Source organism: Lathamus discolor, unplaced genomic scaffold, assembly GCF_037157495.1.
Source record: "Lathamus discolor isolate bLatDis1 unplaced genomic scaffold, bLatDis1.hap1 Scaffold_989, whole genome shotgun sequence".
Taxonomy (NCBI): Eukaryota; Metazoa; Chordata; class Aves; order Psittaciformes; family Psittacidae; genus Lathamus; species Lathamus discolor.
The window spans coordinates 1-14,733 of NW_027069429.1; the positions used below are offsets into that span (position 1 = coordinate 1).

The following is a 14,733-nucleotide window of genomic DNA, read 5'->3' on the forward strand; positions in this document are numbered from 1 at the left end:
AAACCACTTTGTGTGAAAACAGGCCTAAGCACTCAATCTCCCATTTTATGCAGGACTGGAGAGTGTCATTTCCATAATCAGTCAATTGTATGAGAAGTGTTTAGCTTAGTAAGTCTTGCTTTGGCATTTTTGAGACAAGACAAATTCTCTTTACTTGGCATAAACCAGTGTGGGAGCTTTGGAAAGATTATTTTCACCTTGGATTGGAATTGCTAAGTATTTTCAGTGTCTGAATGGCTGACTAACTCCAGACTATACAGGAGCACACATGGCACACGTGCTGCAGACTAGAAGGACACCAGAAAGAAACAGCTTCCTCTTCCTTTGGAAACTTTCTTAAAGAGGAACAAAAACATCCCTTTCCAAAAGCTTATTTTTAAAGAACAGACAAAAGGAAGTTCTACCAAAGGAGGTTATGTGTTAAATGCAAGAGGATTCAACTCATCTGAAGCAGAGATTCCTTCCCCATTATATTCTGAACCTCCCAGACAGATAACAGATCTTGTGAGTGTTCAAGGAATAGTGAAAAAAAATCACCTCAATGCATATTTAATGCCTCCTATTAAAACTGTTTGATTTATTCAATAGTTAGAGAATGTCATAAAAAGATGAAAAACTTACCATAGCACTCAGTACCCCAGAATCCTGGACAGCACTTTTTCTCCTCAATTTCCTTCTTACATATGTGATGGCACCCTGGCTGGGAAAGGGTATTTTCTCCTAACTTGACAGTGTATCTTAAAAAGAGCAATCCAAGATTCACAATTACAACACAAAACCAATGTATGCCTGTTGGAGGGTTTCTAAGCAATTACACTGCAGTGCACTGAACTCTGAATGGAAGGAAGGACACTCATTCTCTCTGCCATACATGCACACAAGAGTTTGCACTTGGGTTATGCCTTCTGTAAGGATGCCCATTGGTTTAAGCCTCAAAGATCGGTTTTAAGAAATCTGTCAGGGACTGCACATGAGACAGGACCCCAAGCATCAGGACAGAAACTTTGGATGCTGGATGCTTAGATAAAGTTAGTATCTCCAGAGTGACTCAACATTAAACTTTACACCTAAAATAACCTCGAAAGAACAGAAGCTCTTTGCAGGACTTGTCCCTTTCTGTTGCACTAAAGGTTCCAGGCTGAGATGCTGGGAATTTGGATTTAACAACTGTGTAATCTACAGACCCTCTGTTCAGTCTTGGACAAACCCCTTAAATCCCCAAGAGAAGCACCTCCTTTTCAACCCTTCATCCATCACCTCTACACACAGGGTAAGCCTTTGGTGGCAGTATCTCTTGTTCTGCACATATGCAGCACAGAACTATTCTTGGGTCTGCACAACAACCACCATGAGAGCAGATAACACTCAGAAAAGCTGCATACACTCACATTATTCTTACACTTCATCTTATTTTTGGCACAACATCCTTCCCAAAAGGAACTTGGAAATTTTCTCAATTGCACTGCTGCTTTGGCTGCAATCTGACCCCTACGTGTGTCTGTGCAAAAACTGCTATAAACTGCAAAACGGCCACAGCTATTTTTAAAGCATTTCAATAGAATAGTGAATCACAGAAAACAGTACACAATGGAGCTATATATTAAGTTAGCATTCACTACTGAATAGATATGCAAACAATAATCTATAGTGTTTCAGTTTTTAAAAACTTCCTAGTGAATTCAGTTTTCCTTCACCCTTTTCCTATTACAGCCAAGCTTAACAGAATATGAGCAAGGAACACATGAACAAGCAATTGTCATAAAGTGAACTAGGAAGGTAAAAAGTTCAGAGATTTATTGCTGGAAGCTAGAAGGATATACAAGGGGAACTATCATTATATTATTTTCCTAATAATACACTATGGAATTCTGGGTCTGAAACAGGTTTCTATGCTAGACAGACCTCTGCTAAGTGCTTGCAGCAGGATTAGCAAACTCAGGTTGTTTAGGGCAAGTTAGAAGTAATTATCATGCAATTTCTTCTGTGTATATAGAACCTTATGCCCAGAAAAAGTCCATGGAATTTGCAAGGAGGCAAGAGCAACAATAATAAGGGCCATAAATCTATTTTTATGCATCTGAAAACAAATACTGCATCTTTAGAGCTCACAACTCATGTATGTTCTCCTGAAGGCATACACACTACTTCTTACATAGCATGGCTGCACCAAAACCTTAACATTGTTAGGAAAATGGCCTTACCTGCAGCCCCTCACTCCTAATCCTTGGGTCATCTTTAACCAGCCTCTTGGACACATCATTTTAGGTGCTGCAGCACAAGCAGTACATGCTGTATTCAAGGTAAACATCGTCTTGATATTGCATCGCATGGATTTCAACTTCAAAAGAAAAAACAGAATGGAAATAAGCTCAGATTAAATTGTTACCCTGGCCACTCATCTTGCCAGCCTTCAATATCTTTATCAAGATTGCACCATTCTTTAGATAGCAGTGGGGAGGGCAGTGACCAGTGCAGCTGCTGGGAGGTACACCACACACTCAGATGGGCTAAGCCATCATGTCACGCTGCTGCATGCCGCTCTGCTTGCATCTCAGCTAGAAGGCAACAGGGTAGATCACAGCTATTTTATCTTTCCCCTATTCCTCACAGCAAAAATTCTAACCATTTCTAAAATAATCATAACTGCGCACTGTTAATTTAAGCTGATCTTTTAAAAACATGTGGTAGTGGTATGTGAGGACATGCCCTAAATTAATAATCTTTGCCAGAAGACACTGAATTAAAAAGCAACATAGCATTTCTTTTCCATGCCATTGACATGATGCAGTTCACTGGTGTTCCATGGGTCCGAAGAACCACGTGCATTAGTTCAGTTTATTACCCAGAGCCCAAGAGCTGCTCACACAAATAAATCTCATGGCAATAGTCTTCAAGGTGTGTGTGAGGGTGGAGAGGTGTGGATCAAAATGAAAGGTGTTGTACACTTCTCTGAACACCTGAATAGCCCTTCATGCTTTTATCCTAGAGGAAAAGGACTCCAGAAACATTGGCAAGATGACCAGGTTGGACACTTGGATAATTCACTTGGCTGGTGGTAAATTCAGCATGAGTCCTTCCAACCCAAGCAGAGTAACTTAGGGGTCTAGGTTTCCTCACAGGGCTTTCCCGAACCCCCATAACAATTCATTCTACTTCTTCAAATGAAACATAGCCTGAGCGACAAGAAACGCACAGCCTCAGAGCGAATAATCATCAGCATCAAATGCCAACTTGTTATTAAAGCTCATGATTTTACCCCAAAAGCATTAAAGCATTTCCTTGAATTTCTAAACTCCTGAAGGCAAGCAACTGCATGGAAAACTCACTGCTCATTTTAAAAAAGACAATGTTTGCCACTGATGATGACAGACAAAACTGGGAGGCACAAGCTGTGTTTGCCCAGAAAGGTCAGTGGCTGGAAAAAGCCCCATGCAGCTCACCTCAACTGTGCCTCTGCAGGCACTTTGTTTTCTAAAAATAAAACCATTAGATCAGATTTTGGGAGGAGGCCTTGATCTGGGACCTTTTAAGCCTATCCTGAATAATGGCCTTAATGCAGCAGCCCTCCTGGGCCCAGAACTTCTTGTTTTGGACCCCCATCAGCAATCTTCGCTTTGCTTCCTCTGAACTTTGGCCTAAATGCATATATTTGCCTCAAGGCAAGGCAGGAAGCCCATGGCTTCCCATCAGTTATCAACAGCTCAGGAAGGCCCTCCCAAATGATAGCCAGCAGACCCTGTCAGGAAAACCTCCTGAGAGATAACCCTCAAGTCCCAGGTCTACAGAGACATCTCCCTGGAACGTTTTCCTGACTCACATCCACATTCTCTCTGCCTGGAGTCATTGAGCTTTTTCTCATCTTCATGGATCCATCTTCTGGAGCCATCCATGCAAGAATGCCGCCCAATGAAGAAAGAGATTTCTGTGTCTGTGGTTGCCCTTCACATAAATGTTAATTCCTAGGTGCACATCTGGGGCTTTTCTTACTGTACAGTAACCTCCACTTCCTTTAGTAGCAGAATCCTCGAAGAACCTGTTATGTCAAGGATTCCCTTGCATTAGGAACAGCTCGAACCCAATCTGAGATCCACCAAAGCTACCTATCCATGTCCCGCGAGCACCAGCTTTACTAATTTTATGCAGCAGGACAGAGATCAGCTTTGCTGTTCCTTGTATTTCCACCCCACCAGCACACAGTGCAGTCAGAGCTTTCCCCTTTTTCATAGAGCAAAACTGAGAAGACAGCCTCTATGGATGGATAAAAGATGTGCTACCTCTGGAGTACTTTGTCTTAAAAGATCTGCAGTGCTTGATGTGCTAGGGAAGTTGCCCATCTAACCAGCTGATTTAAGGTCAAATTAGGTCTTCAGGTTAAAGCTGGGCTTTTGAGAGGACCCAGCTGAAGCCAGGCACACAGTTCTGACAGAACAGTACATCTGCCTTTCTAGTCTCACCACATCCCAGCTTCAACCTTCACTGAGACAAAGCTTTGTTAAGAGGAATGGGAAGGTGCCCAAGGAAGAAACACAAAGGTTGATGCCTTCCCATGAGCTATTATGTTAACACTGTCAGAATTACCCCACAAACCTTTATTAGACATCTAAGCCATCCCATCTGTATGAAAAAGACCACACAAGCATTAGAGCACCAAACGAAAACTCTCCAATCTTCTATTTCATCTGTACTTCCAGACATCAGGAGTTGGCTGTCAAACACAGCTGGGCTACGAAATGTATTCTCTGTCACACTGGTGGAGAAGCCACCCCCATTTTTCTTCTCTTCCCTTCATCAGTGTGACTCCATTTCTAGATGGAGATGACACTGGAAGGGAACGGCTATCACTCCTCCCTTTCGACATCTTTTATTACTTGCAGCCCTCTAAGACAAGACAGATTATTGTGGAATCCCCCCTACCCTACTTTCCTGGGACACACTTCATGATCTTTAGGCAGCCTTCCAGTAAGATCTTCCCCTTTTTATAAAGAAATACTCCTGTGTCAGCAGCAACAGGCAGGAGAAAAGAGGAAGAAAACAGCTGAGTGGAAAATAAAAAAGATATTTCCTTTCTTATTTGAGTGACAGAACTGATGAAGCAGTCACTTTCTGGAGAGTTTTGCTTGTTAAGAAAGCAGAAGAGGGAATCAAGGAACATAAATGCAGCTGTTTGAATACTCCGGTTTTGGAGAGGATGAAAGACAGACAGGAGTTTGAGTCAGAGGTGGCTCCTGGGGCACAACCTCATGATAAAAAATGAGGCTCTGCTCCCTTGGGTACATCTGTGACCATGGCTCCTAAGTTTGAAGATGCTGGAGATGAAGCAGTGAGAGGAAATGTCTGCTCCCTGTGATGCAGCAATGCTACCTGGTGGGCTGAGAGTCAGTGAGGTGCATGGTGGCTATGCCAGGGAAAGGGGGTGAAAACAAGTCACTGTTCTGGCCAGGTGATGTTGTGAGCCTGGACTGTATCACACTTCGGGTACAACACAAGGGAAAAGAAAGACTGGTGCTCTCAAACAGCTCAAAAATGAAAGGAGGCCCTTAGCAGAAGACATCTAGCTGTAGCCAAGAGAAATTAAGAGCCAGGGTGCCTCTGTCTACGCTGAGCACTGTCTTGCCAGGGCTGGACTGTGCTCTCTCCCTGCACTCAAATACATGCATGTGTGTGAGCAGCCACTGCCCTCTGTGCTTAGCTGAGACATATCTGAGCTTCTGAATGTTGTAGTGTTTCCTTCTCTCCTCTCTCTTTGACATGGATATCCTTCCTTCTCAAGTGCTCATGTTTCTCTTACTCCACCTCAAAAGAATAAGCTGGAGAGGTTTTTTTAAGGGCTACTTTCATTCCCTTCATTTTCACCCTTTATCTTTTCCTCCCAAACTGTAACACAAATCCTTCTGCATGGCAAAATCTCAAGGAAGAAAGAAAAACACATTTGGACGTCAGCGTTTGGCTCCAACAATCCTGGGAGCTGGTTCGGGAAACATTCATTATCTAATGAATCACCAAGTTTCCAGCACATGTGCCCTTTACAAAACAGAGCTGTAGACACATGCTTGAGTCATTATAGTCATGTACCTCCCCAAGAAGTTCTCAATAACCCTAGCTGAACAGACCAGTGTCTTCCAGGCACATAAACCCTTCACATTTGTCCAAGGAAGACACTTTTCAGCATGAGGATGAACCATCAAGCTCAGAGATCACATAACATAAGATCTGCTGTTCCCTGGGTGTTTCCTACTGTCTCAGCTGCAGAGCACTGGAGGTGCAGGGATGCAGAAAGCACTTCCCTCCTTTCCCACCTGCCTCCATTCATCCTCCAGTACAGCCTGGGATTGGAGTCCCCCCAGCAGAAGAACTGTCATGGTTCTCACAACTGCTGCATCTTTCTCCAGCCCATGCCAAGAGGTATACACAAACCAAATCAGGCTATGTCGTGGTTTAAACCCAGGGCAGGCTAACACATTTGCTGTCATGTCTGAGCCATCAAAACAGAGCCCTGAGGTTACATTGCTGAAAAGCTAGCACAAAGTCTTTCTTTTCTTTCTCAGTAGCCCCTGCAAGGCTCCTGCAAGCCAATGGAGGCCTCTTGTGGAATCAGCACTTCTATTGCAGTCAGATCCAATGGCCATCCTAAACTATCAGAGAAGACTTCATTAGACTCATATTTTTCCTTATCTCCCATTATAATTTTTCAAATGTTTCTTCTCTTTCCCCAAATGAAGAAACCTTTTAGGGAAAAAAAAATCCCACAAACAAAAAAACCCAAACTCTAAAAGGGAGTTATTTTGCCTGGATTAAATAAACTGCTCCAGATGTGATTCAAAACACTGCCCTTCTCTGTGAGTGGGTACTTATTACCTGGTACAACTTTTTCACGTCAAGCCGAACACCTGAGTGACTTTAGAAATCAATACAGTGTCTCAAGGTGAACAGATAAATTTTCACCTCCACCAGTTGAAGATGTGAGCCCATGCTTCTGAACTCAGAGAACCTATGCTTCTAAACAAAGGAAAACCACCAGCAGAAACACTTCTTCATGTGATGATCCTACAAGCTAAAAGTTCATGAGGTTCTTACCTTATTTGTATGCTTATTAATAATTTATGGCCCTTTTGTTAAAGTGTTTATACAAAAGCTTCCAACCAAATTTCTGACACAGAAGCATCTTCTCTGTGCTCTGGCTTTTTATAAATTAAGTCTTTCAGACTCACATGCACCCTCCTTAGCACAGGTCTCTCCACTCCCCACAAGGCCCATCATTGCCTTTCAAGACAAGACAACCCTTCCATAGCTTGGGTCCCCAGGGAATAAGATTTCCAAATGCTTCCACAGCTTCTGACTTTGCAGGCCAGTTCATTTTTCCAACAGCAGGACACCAGAAAGGCGATGGCAGAAGACAGTATAGTAGGAACTAGTGTGAATTCTAGCTTATAGAAGATGGGATGCCTCACCATGGATCCTAGAGAACAGATCTACAAAGGCATCATACATTCTTCTAGATCCTGCTGCTAAACACAAGAACAGAAATAAAAGAATCAAAAGAAAACCAACAAAACTGAAACAAAATGAAAGTATTCCACACCCCTCACCGGGGAGCTGCTGGGAAACGTACCTGAAGCAAATATATTTACTCTGTTGCAAAGGGTCAATTTGATGAGATTATTTATTTATTTCTTTATTTTTAATAAAATTCTCCTGGGAAGTTTATGGACCTGTCCTGTCACATACTAAGCTCCCATCACACATACTGAAAGAAGCGGAAGACAAAGATACTGAGAATATTCCTTTCATACTGCTACTTTCGCATTCAGTGTGAAACAGAATTCTAAAACTCGAGCAGCTCCCTTCAACCTTATTTGTAGTTCCTCAGTTTAGACTACACACATACATACCTACACATAAGCAAAGAAGATACTTTACAGTCGTGAAGCGTAATTATGGATGTTGTTCTGCATATAACTAAAAGCCAGTGAAAAAAGAAGTTTTGGGGAGGACTATTTCATAACATGCAACTATCTAAATACGAAGAATCATTCAATGAATATTTAAACAAAGACTCACAGACTTACCTTCTGACTCTGGCAGTCAGCTGTGGGAGTGAAGCATGCTGCTAAGAAGAAAAACAGCAACCCAGGAGGATGCATTTTCATGCTTTTACAGGCAGGACCCTTTCCACAAAAGGGGTGGTGATAAAGACTGCAATTTCTGTAAGATAAGACCGCCTCCTAAGAATCAGATCCAAGAAAAACCAGAGGTTAAAAGTAAACAGGGAGAGAGCATTTTCGCACTGTGCTCTGTGGCTGCAAAGCTTTCAGAAGTGGATCTGCTACTTGGAGCATTACGTCTGAATTAATACCACCTTTTTCTTTCTTTCTATTCTTACTTTAAATGCACAAGCAGAACTCCTTAGTAAAAGGTTTACTCAAAACAGGAACATCTACGGATTTCCTCTTACATATCAGTTCAAAACAGAAGGAAGGAAATCCTTAGTTTTCAGCTAATTGCAATGAAAAAAGGTTAACTGTATGCTTAACTGAAGGCAAATCCAATGGGCAAACTTAAATACCATGAATTCATAAAGGGTAAGTTAATTTCCTTTTATCATTGATGTTAGTGTGTCCACACTACCTCCAAGAGAAGGTAGACCTGATCATTGCCTATCCCAAAGTACACATGAACAAAGCAATGCAAATGACATGCTGTGCTTCAGAGGGATAATGCAAGCACGTTGTATCAATCAATCAAGCAAGCTCTTTGGGTAGGCTTTAGTATTTAAAATATTTAAGTTTCTCAGCAAGAAAAGCATCAAATTTTTGCAGGTGCTAGGGCAGCAATGGCAACATACATCATTTTCCAAGCACTCTGCTGACAGCTTGATGAATCCAAGGAACACCTCCATGGCACTCAGAATAGAAAAGTCCTAAAATTTGATTTAAAAAATACATGCTAGCCTGAGGTATGGTTTGCAATTTATTTTCTCCTTTTGAACACCAGAAATAGCGAAGAATTGATTATCAACAGATTTTACATGGACTTTCTCTCCCTATGCTACCGAGAGAATCCACAGTACTGAGCAACTGAGCAGTCTAAGGACTGTTTCTGTTTGTAACAAATCCTGTTTAATTTTTGAGCCATTGATAGCAGATGAAGGTGCCTAAACGAAGCTAGGATAAGAAGCTGTTCTTGTCATTACATAAATAATTGAGAGCATAAGTATTTTTTTGCCCGCTGCATACACACATACACATGCTAACATATGAAGGACATAAAAATTGCAGTACTTACTAGTGCCGTCAATTGTGCTTTACCTCTTCTTCCATCCTACAGAGACAGCCAGCATGATGAACAGCCAGCACTATTATATATCCTGCACTAACAGGAAGCAGATAAGGCACACAACCATCCACTGCAACCCATGTGAGAAGTACCAGCCCACAGCTCAATCTGACAACTAAGCCCACTTGTCCTGTTACAGGACAACTGCAGCCCTGGGACTCCCACTGCCAACAGACAGGCACTCTGTCAGAGGCTTCACACAGCTCTGAAAACCACTTGGTACCCTGTGTGTCTGTGAAATGAGGCAGAGTCCACATAGCTCAGACCACTTCTGGAGGGACGGTAAAGTCGCAAGTGGACAGTAAGAACATTCTTGTAGAGGGGGAATTAGCATGGAAGCTGTACAATGCTTTCTTCACCCACAGTCACAGTACTAGACTGGCCACGTAAACAGAAGAATGAGACTGCTAGTCTTAGGCACACACATCTATAACAGGCAGCCTAGAAGGATGTTGACTGCTGCTTGGTGGGTTTCCCAAGAGCTGGGTGTATGATATAAGGATTATGTTGTCAGAGATACCTAATAAGTTTTTAAGGTGAAAGTAGATTACCCTGAGGCACCTGAAGAGGCATAAGCATCTTTTAATGACTCTTCAGACCATTTTCTAAACGAGTTGATACTAAAAATGGTACAGGGGAACAAGGACACAGAAAGACTGATTCCAAGGCTCTCCACTGCTGCTTGTCATTACCTATTACAAGGAAACTGGGAAGGGAAGTGAGAGATGGCTTGGTGACATTCCCATCTGATTTAAATCAGATTCACAGCAACATCAAAAGGTTCACAGCCAGCTTCTTTATCTGACTATATGTCATTTAAAGACAAGCAATACAACAGCAAAATACAAGTTAAAAATGCAAGCACTGAGTAGTACCATTGTACAACAGCAGAGCATAAACTGAAAAATCAAAAGATCATCTGTCATCAGATGCTGCTTTCCTGATCAAGTGGCATAGCCAGCATGTTTCAGCCGCTGCTTATGAACTGCTCTGAGGGAATGGAAACTTACTTTACTGATCACTGCTGCTGCACCTGGAACACCAAAAGCCTTATCAACTTTGGATCTATGTGATGCTGTGAATTAAGAAGGTGAAGCACCAACTGCCTCCAAATTAACAGGTGGCCAAGAGCCATTAATAATACTCAGAGCACAGTGGAAAGATGCTAATGTACTTGCAGTGGTATTGTCACCAAAGATGGCAACACCACAGGGAGCAAAGCTAGGTGGAAAAAAACTACTGTTCCACTTACATTATTTCTGTTCTTGTCTAATGGATGGATTCCTCCTAGGCAGACAGATGGACTTTCTCATGGATGACATCAACAAAAGTCTTATGACTTAAGAGACAAAATGCATTGGATTGATTTTTTTGATGGCACTGTTTTGTCCAACACCCTTCAAAACTGTCAATAAAAAAAAAAAAATCCATTTCCCTCACTCCTGTCTACATAAGACCAGCCCGTATAGAGACATCTGCACAAAGCATTTAAATCTTCTAAAGTCCCACAGCAGAAGATCTTGAGATCTATCAGAGAGCTCAACATCTGTTTGCTTCTAAACAGTCCAGAATTTACACAGGAAATACCCATTAGTGCATTAAGAATGAAGCCATGGGACTTGCTATGTAATTAGCAATTATAGGAATATGTAAGACAGGAAAATTGGGGGGAAAAAAGCCTTCATCAAAAGGAAAATTTATAGGCAAGACTTGTAAGGATCTAATGACAGAGCATATGAACAACCCTGTGGAGGCAGTGTAGAAGGATTTTCATTCACATTCTAGTCAATATCTGATTAAACAGGATTGTGCAAATCCAGTTTTAAAACATACAGTAGTTGTCAACTGTCTGCCAGTGTGCTTATCGGTGAAGTTTAGCATGGGGGCTTTTGTTTGTTTTGGAAAGCACAGTGGCTGACTTATCAGTCAAAGTGTCTCCTCTGCCCATACAGCAGAAGGCAGCTGGTTTAGCAGTTGAAGTCACAGATGTGGGTCTCGGAAGCAACATCTTCAACTTCTGGCCCTGACACAGACTACTTCTACAAAACACTAATAATTTGCCTTGTAGTCTCAGCCTCACAAATCATCAGCAGATTGCTGGCAAGCAGCACTGCTCAGGATTTCTTCCTCACTTGCTGTTTTTACTTTATGCATTGATGAAAGGTTGGGTCCTCTGAAATAACTTGTCTAAGACCTGGCATTTTTCTGTGAACACATTAACATTCAGAGTTGAGAAACTGCTGGCAAAAGCTACTCAACCTGTTCCATGGGGAAAAAAAGAGTAGCCTGGATAAAGGCGAAGGATATAGCTACAAATGCTTCCAGCCTCCATGCCTGTGTCAGACATAGCAGTTCAAAATGCTGGGTCACCAGCCCTCCTCTGTGATGCGTGCAGCCGTGGCAAGCTTGGGCAATTTCCTGCTATTGAAATTTTTTGTTTAAGCGATCTTTACAGAAATTACAGAGCCAGGACAAAGGATTTGCCATACAGTCCACACGGCTCCTGCTGGAGCTCACCAGTTCGTTACACCCACAGAGAGAAATGGACTCTCATTCCACTCTTCTCAGAAAGCTAGGTAAGAACATGAAGGCTCTTTGCTCTGAATTATAAGTGTGTAAGAAGGCTATGAGTCTTAAGAGGTGCTACCAAAAGATTAAACAGACCAATCCAGAAATGCTTGTGTGTAGGAAGCGGGCCAGCTGTACCACACTTAGTGAACCTACTCCTGAGGTTCTCGGTGAAGAGACTAGGATACAATCCTGATTTTTTTTTTTTGCCTTTTTTTCATCTAGGCAAACTGGAAAGTACAGGAATTTTATTAAAGTTTGCTGACAAAGCAAAAAACCAGAAGGGTCACACAGTAAGAAAAGAGGAGTTCGCTTATCTCTCTCTCACACATGCACACGTGCAATGGTCCAAGCAGACAGGTAGAGCTGCTTGAGCACAGTGTTGTCATGTCAGTCAGGAAGAAATTATCACAGCTGCTCACATCCTGTTAGGTCAAAACCTCAAAGGGCAGCAGTACAAATGTCAGTACATAAATGCTGGAAGTCCTGGCCTGTTCATTGCTATTGACTCCCAGCTCCTTTACACACACTCCTGCAGTGAAAGCCAGCTACGTATGTCCCACCTCTTAGTTTTATTTTTGTACCTTTCCCATCTATTAAGCAGTGCTCTGGCCTTGTTCTGGGAGAGTCAGGAACTAAACTCCCCACAGATATTGAATATGAAGTCTGAGTAGAAGTCTTTTGAACAGGCTGAGCTACTGAAACTCAGCACCTGCTCACACCAGCATGATCAAAGAGGCAGCATGCTTTGCTTGCCCATGGTGATGCTGCTTATCCTTCACATGCCGTTATCTATAAGGGATAGAAAGGGCATATAATGTGCCTGTCTGAGAACAGCATAATAGACATATCCCATCATTTTAACAATCTTTACAGATGATGTGAGCTCTTGTCACCCCATCTTAAAGTCTGAAGCACAAGGGTTTTGTACCCACTTTATCAACCATGGCTATTACTCTTTATGCACCTATTCAGGTGTTGTTTTTTTTCCTAGCTTAGGTTAGAGTCTTTAGCACTTTTTTGGTCTAGTGAGTTTCATATACCCCCTTTTTCCACACCAATTTTTAGCTTTCCAAATTACTAACTGCCCCTCAAAATCAGGTAGACAGCAAGACACAGAAGTTTGCAATCTGTCTGCTCTGAACCACACTTCATGCTTTTCCTTGGTCTGCTGCTTCTCTGACTAGATTTAGTACATTCAAGTATGAAGTAGCAGCATTTTGTGTTAATTCAATTAAAAAAGAAACTCCTTATCAAAGCTGACAAGAACAGGAGAACATGTCAAGAGAGCTGATGCAAATACACCACCATTCAGTACATCTACGGGCAGATCAGAGAGTGCTGTAAAAGCAGCACAGCAATGAACACAGGACAGACAGGATGCAGGTCACACTATCGTGTTTTCTTACAAAGAAAGCAGTTTAGCTCAGGTCAGGTCAGCACCTCATTTACTTTCCTTCCTAATGAAATTCATATGCAATTTTCCTATTGTAATAAAAGGGAAGTTTTAAAACTTTTGGCCAGGTCTTCAGCAGATGTCACTGAACATAAATAATTACATGGGTCTTCCAAGGGTGACACATCTACACCAGCTGCAAAGCCACACTATGGAAGTCTAAGATGATTTAGCAGATAACTTTTTCAGGCAACTATCCCCACTTGCCTACATGCACTTTCAGCTACTCAGATGTTGTCTTCATGTTAAATAGGGTTGGAAACTGTAAAAGATTTGTGTATGAAGCATTAATAAAGAAAAATACACGTGCAGGCTCCATAGCGCTCTTGCAAAAAGGAAGGAAGAAATCAAGGCTGTCTCATGTGACCGCAACCACTTACAAAACAATTTCACAGAACTTTCTCTAGAAAGTAATTGTGGAAAGCTCTAAGAAACCTTTATGAAATGAAACAATCAGCTAATCCATAAAGCTCAGGATGAAGGACTGTGCATTTTCAAGGAAAACTCTTTAAATAAATCCTTTTATATAGAAACAAAGGATTACATCAGAATTAAACAACAGGCTGGTGCTGAGGAATGACAGTAAAGAGAATCTTTCATCTTAACATTGCACTTAAATGAACAGAAATCCACACCAAAATCATTGTAGCTCCAGCAGATTTTAACACGGGCAAAAGAGCAGGGTATCAGATATGTGGTGACAGGAGAGAAGGAGGATTTCTTGGTTCGGGTTTGTTGGGGTTAATTTTTTAAAGAGAAGAATTAAAAAGAGCTGAAGTGTCAGAGAAGAAACTTTACTTTGCATAGCCCACAAGTTCCTTACTACAGTGTAAAAGATTACCAGAATTGTTTATTTTCAGGGCATCTTTTTCTGATAGCACCACAGCTGAGATACTTAACGGAAGAATAACTGGAAGAATACTGTCATATTTATCTAATGAATTACTGAACATTTTGTTCATCTTAAAATGTGATCAGAGTTTACCAACAACTCAAGGGGAAATTGTACCTTTGCCCTGGATTAATAATCTGATCTAAAGGGACAGATTTAATGTTTTAAACAGCTGTGGACTTCAAAGAATTTCAAGTTTAATCACAGCTGTGTTCTTGCTGCAGTAAGATCTGAAAGGAGACTTTGACTGCTCAAACTATGTAACAAGAGGGGATTATCCTTGCTTATTCTAATACAAGATTCTATGATATGCATTAATGTATTAAAATAAATCTGAACAGTTAGGCTTTACAAAAGATGCTTAGAAAGAGAACTCGCGTCTGACTCAAGCACAGGGCATCCCCCAGAATAGGCCTTATAAAAAAGATGGAAGCAAGGTTAGCTTATCCAGAAATAACAAGTATAAACCCCTAGATACAAGAGG

General features: G+C 41.6%; 1 long non-coding RNA gene across 3 annotated transcripts; it reads right to left on the reverse strand.

The window, feature by feature from the left end:
- Positions 1-631: 631 nt before the first annotated feature.
- LOC136007067 (uncharacterized) lies at positions 632-9,338 on the reverse strand. 3 transcript variants are annotated; one of them, XR_010609452.1, is made up of 4 exons: positions 9,283-9,338; positions 8,067-8,222; positions 2,202-2,338; positions 632-737 (listed from the first exon to the last, which is right to left on the reverse strand). It is a non-coding gene; the product is annotated as an uncharacterized LOC136007067 (long non-coding RNA). The 3 variants fall into 3 exon arrangements; XR_010609453.1 differs by having other exon boundaries at positions 8,067-8,202; positions 9,283-9,324; XR_010609451.1 differs by lacking the exon at positions 9,283-9,338 and having other exon boundaries at positions 8,067-8,386.
- Positions 9,339-14,733: the final 5,395 nt, after the last annotated feature.